This window comes from Tasmannia lanceolata, unplaced genomic scaffold (genome assembly GCF_043159265.1).
Source record: "Tasmannia lanceolata isolate RefF3 unplaced genomic scaffold, GAP_Taslan_0.1 ptg000018l, whole genome shotgun sequence".
NCBI lineage: Eukaryota > Viridiplantae > Streptophyta > Magnoliopsida > Canellales > Winteraceae > Tasmannia > Tasmannia lanceolata.
The window spans coordinates 58,871,021-58,877,020 of NW_027518695.1; positions in this window are offsets into that span (position 1 = coordinate 58,871,021).

Consider the following 6,000-nt stretch of genomic DNA (forward strand, 5'->3'; position numbering starts at 1 on the left):
AATCACCGGAGATCCGGTCATTGTCTGTTTTCTTCAGCTATTATTCAGAGGAATATCCTTTAGAAGGAGTAGATCTTAAGAAAAAGAAGAAGGAGAAATCTGGAATTTCAGCCGGAAAATACTCTAAATGACTCATTCCCTAAAAATTCAGATCTAGTGAAAATGCGTGAGATCTTGCATATCCAGGTATTGCTTCTATCTCCTTATTATTCTACTTTGATTTTGGTATAGTTTTTTTTTTTGAAATATATAGCTTTATACATTAGAACTCTGTATGCAGTGTTGTATTTAAAAAAGAAGAAGAAGGGAACAGCCAACATGTCTGGTAGATAATGTGAAGGTTCAAAATGTATGTGGCCATGATTAATTTCTTACTTGAGTCCTTTGAGGCAGAGTTTGAGAGAGATCCTTCTGTCGGAGAGAATTCTAAATTTTGCTCCTCAGCGTTAACAATGTGTCGGTTGCTAGAACATGCTATGGCATTTGATGGTTCTGTTGAGCTGCATGCTAGTGCCTCCAAGAGTTTAATCGCTATTGGATTTCATTTGCCACAGTTGATAGCATCATGCTATGCAAGACAAATTTCAGGGTTAAAAAATTTACTTGATCATGTAGACTCTGATACTTGTGAATCTGCATCACGGTTACTGGGAATGGTTTCCTCTACTCTTTCATCCTCTGCAGCATTATCTCTTATTTGAGATCTTGTTTCCTTAATTAGTGGAACCCACAAGTTGAGATTTGAAAGTCATCATGGAGCATTGTGATGATGTGCCACAGGATATGTTACAGTAGAATACATGATTGAGAACAACTGCTATCTCGGATCCATTGCTTCAGAATACCATTAAATGTCTCGTAGATGTCAAGTCTGAAAGTGCAATATTGGCTTCCATCGCCATAGAAGCACTAGGTCATATTGGTTTGCGTGGTGTGTTGCCTGCATATAAATGTGATTCCACTTCAGCAGGGATTTTATTGATTTTGAGTGAGAGGCAGAGAAAGCTGCTTAATCTGTCTCTTTACCTTTGCCAATGACAACTCCTTGCTGTCCAGGTTGCCTTTCTTCTCTTGGGTATATGGGTCAAATTCCATCTTTTCAATCAGTGGTATCTATGGATGGGAGGACCAGATCTTCTACCGCAATACAGCCACCTCATTTCTTTCTTCCATAGTCTCGTCCAAAGCGATGTGCGACCCATTTCTATATGGCGCAGAATATCTACTGTCACGGAGCAACTCTTGAAAAATCAAAATTTTTTTAATAGAGGGTTTGTCCGTGATGGTCTAACAACTAGCAAGCGTCTGACCAGTGCCCATCCAGTGCCAAGCCTATCCTTAGGGGACTTACCTAGCATTCCCCTTCTTTAGAAGACCTATTGAGTCTTTTAGATATGTTTAGACATTAGAACTCGTTCTTGTTGCAAGGGCGATGAAGACGTTAGCCCAAGCCCGCCATTAGGGGACTTGTTCAGTCCAAGTAGCACTCCCCTCTTTTATTTAAGAGACTCACCAGGTCTTTTAGATATGTACTCTAAACATTAGGAGCCTTATTCATTGCATGGGCAATGAAAGAGTTATCTAGAGCCCGCCATTTAGAAAGACAAGCTATGTCTCAATAGAAAAATCAAACCCTTTTAGGAGACAGGCTGTGTCTTTATAGAAAAGTCATCCATGTTTTGGAGACAGGCTTTGTCTCTTTGGTCATAATGTTCTCTCTTCTAGGAGACTTGCCCAGTCTCACTAACACCCTTTTTTGTCTCATTTTCTTCTAAGAGACATGCCTTGTCTCATTAGCACCTCACTCTTAGAGTTACCAGTTTGAGAGTCAGTCCTTTAACATAGGAGTCTGTCCTTAGTTAGAGAGTCAATCTTTCAGGAGTCTATCCTATCATCATAGGGGTTAGGATTCTGTCCAACCTCTCATTAAGTCATGTGATTTTATCCATCTCCTGCAAGGTATAGGATGCTGTCTAACCCTTGCAGAGGTGTGATTCTGTTCTTTTCCCCTGCAAAGCATAGGATGTTGTCCAACCTTTGCAGGATATTCAGGAGTTTGTCCTACCCTTATGATGATAGGATTCTGTCCTCTTGTGCCAAATATTTAAAAAACACTTGAAAAATATCTGAAAATCTAAAAATCTCAAAAGTCTTGAGTCTTAGAGTAGTTAGGAAATTTTTTCCGAACTACGTTGGCTTGATCCCTTTCAACAAGGGTACGTAGTGCAGCTTGGGATTCATATCCAAAGTCCAGCCAAACCTTTAAAAATAAGCATTTCAAACCTTTCAAAATTACAAAAATCTTCAAAACCTTTTCAAAAAGATCTTCCCCTAGAGTTAGGAGTTTGTCCTAGTATTTTGGGGTGTTTTAGAGTTAGGAGGCTGTCCTGATTTGTATTGATATGGTGTGTCCTATCGTGTGAGTGTCCCTAGAGTTAGAGGCCTCGAGTCGATCGGTTAGACATTTAGTCGAACCGATGGCTAAACTAGGAAGCATATAGTCAGCCCGTGGTTTTCTTTAGAATGCACAGCCTAGATACACATAGGATGTAGGGCCTACCTGCATTAGCTTAAGGCTAATAAACTTGCATTAGTTAGGGCATATAGAGAGTCCTAAAAATTACAATTCACATGAACTTAAGCAATTGTACAAAAAGCTTTAAAAACCAGTCGAGTCTAGTGGACCGAGTCTAGGATAGCGGTTCTAGATGGTTAGGCATCGTAGTTTAGAATAGGTCATCGAACTACGTCGACTCTGATTCTTCCCGAGGCCGGGATACATAGAGCAGCCAGGGTGGACGGCCATCTTGGTCTGAGTCAAGTCTTGCATTGGAGTTTTATGATTTGTCTTGTCCACTCATGTATAGAATTGATTTGTGTTGTGTGTTTTGCTGTGTTTTCTTACTTTCATGTACAGATCCTATACCTTTAGCTGTAGCATGCATGTGTTTGCACACCAGAATTTAGACACCAATTAGGTATGACACTCATAACCTAGCTATTCTTAGGCGACACTACTTTCATCTATTTTGTGTGTGCTTATTATTCCTCCGAGACATGCATGATTAGATAGACATATTCTCGGAGATATGTGTTCCCATTTCACCTGACTTTCGCCCAAAACTCTTCAAAATCAATAAGTAAATGGCATAAGAGACCAGGTGTTTGCACTTGGGCGGACGAGGTGCTCTTCGGACCTTCCAAATTCGTAACCAGGCAAGAACCTTCTTTTTATATCTCTGGTTATCCGTTGCAACAGAGCATAGTATGGGATCCTTGGCCCACTTCCTTGGATGGCGACTCTTCTTTGTTAAAGGTACGCCTCGAATCTGGGCTAGTTCCCGAATCGAGAGGTATCTCACCTTATATCGCCACTCATGCTGTGAGAGGCACATTCTTTCGAGAGTTCCTTGGTAGAGCTCTCCATTCACATGGATGATCGTGAGACGCGTGTGGGGCACGTCCCCCCGCCTCTCTCGGATCGGGGTCCACATGATCACATAATCAGTGCTTTTGTTTTCCCAATTACCTTTTGTTTTCCCAACGCGGGTTCATCAATTTTCTTTCTCCCTCATAGAGGAAATAGACCATAACGGAATTTCTGTCTATACCGGTAGCATAATATCAGATTGGGGAGGAAGATCAGAATTAGAGATTGATAGAAAAGCAAGAATATGGGCCTGTGTGAGTAGGAAACAAAAAATATCTATTCTCTTATGTCAATGACACCAAAGGGATCTTAAATGAATGGAATTGACGCTAGAGTAATGTTGTATCAGACTTTGATTCTATTGATAAATCAAATCAATGACCCGAACCTATCAGTAATCAGTAATAAGCGAGGTTTCTTTATTCATATTGGTACCGGTTTGGACCACACCCGAATTTTTTAAGAATGAATCAAAAGTTTTTTACAATTAGGTTCTTAGATCCTTTTATGGTGCTGTAGCATGTCTTGATGTTTGTGTTTATAATGAAGCTTGAAGTGAGACTTGTGCAACTCATGAAGTGATATAACCCTCTTATCAGTAGCTTTGTTTAAACTCCTTACATAGACATTGCCTAATTTTGATGGTTATAACAAATCAATCTGTGTCAATTATCCTAGTTTAGCTCCCAACCTTTGTTCTTTTAAAAAGTAGTAACTGTTTTGGTTATCTTAATAAAGAGGTGCTAGTTTGATCTTCTTGGAATTTATTAATTTATTTGGATAATGGTAAAATCCTATTGGCTGAGAATATTAATGAATATTTGAGAATACATGAGAGAGAGAGAGAGAGAGAGAGAGAGAGAGAGAGAGATTGGATTTGATTTCCAAAATAAAAGACTTTTTGGAAACATTGGCTGGCAAAGGGAATTGCTTAAAACAAGCTGAAAATGCAGGAACAGAAGGAGGCATCAAACCATTATAGAAAGATTTGATTCCACTGTCCATATTCTTTTTGTCTTCACCCCCACTTTGTACATAGCACTTATTAAGGAGCCGCCGCAACCGAGATTCGTCTTCACTTTCCCACTCAAAAAGGATTCTTCTAAAGGCAGGACACCATATCAACTTACCACCACTATGATCAAAACATTCAAAAACTAAGGTTTCTTTGTTAACAGCCACCCGATACAACCTAGGGAACAAGATCCTTAACTGCTCCTCTTCACACCACACATCATTCCAAAACTTAATTCTATCACCACCATATACCCTGAACCTCACATTTAGATTAAAGGAGCAAGCTAGTTTCAAGATATCTCTCCACGCAGTCAACCCCTTTTTCTTATATTCATCCTTTGATTCCCGCCCACCTGGAATACAGCCATACTTACTACAAATCACCTTAGCTCATAAATTAGAGTCCTCTTCACCAAATCTCCACAACCATTTTCCCAATAAGGCATGGTTAAACTCCTTAAACCTCCTAATGCCCAAACCTCCAAACTTTATAGGTACACATATATCCCTCCAGTTTACCAAAGAGATGCCTTTCTTCTCCTCATTCCCACCCCACAAAAATCTACGCTGGATCTTTTCAATACGAAAGGCAACACTAACCAGACACATGAAAAGAGACATAAAATATATAGGCAAATTGGCCAAAACTGCCTTAATCAATACCAACCTACCTCCCCTAGACACAATATTTTTCTTCCAAGTATCCAACCTTCTCCCAATCTTCTCAATTATCGGTTCCCAAAAAGTTTTATCAGGTTTACTAACTCCCAAAGGCAAACCAACATAAGAAGCGGGAAGGTAATCAAGATCACACCCTAAATTTCTGGCCATCTCTAAAGCTTCAGCCGAGGGAATATTTAGGGCATACATTTTAGACTTGTGAAAAATTGATCTTTGACCAGAGATAAGTTTGTAACATCTTAAAGTAGCTTTCAAATTGAGCACTTGATCCTTATTAGGTTCACAAAATAAAAGGGTCTCATCCGCAAATTGCAAGTGAGATACCTCTACATTATCACCCCCTATTTTAAAAACCCTAAAACATCTCCAGGCTACTACCTTTAGCCAACAATCTACTAAGAATATCCGCCTTAATTACAAACAAGAAAGGGGATAACGGATCCCCTTGCCTAAGACCCCGGGAGGATTTGAGAAAAGCTTTGGGAGACCCATTGATCAGAACCGAGAACCACGCCGAGGATAAACACACCCTAATCCATTGGCGCCATCTTCCCCCAAATCCCATTCTATCTAAACACTCCCACTCCACCCTATCATATGCTTTTGCCATGTCCAATTTACACAAGATCCCTTTCAACCCAAGCATGCGATAATAATCAATAGCCTCATTCGCAATGAGGGAACAATCCAAAATTTGTCTTTTGGCCACAAAGGCACATTGACTATCAGAGATAATCATAGGGAGAACTCTTTTAAGACGCTCTGCTAACACCTTAGCTAAGATCTTATACAAACATCCCACAAGACTAATAGGTCGAAAATCAGAAATCTTTGAAGCCCCCCCAACCTTTGGAACTAGAGTAATAAAAGTA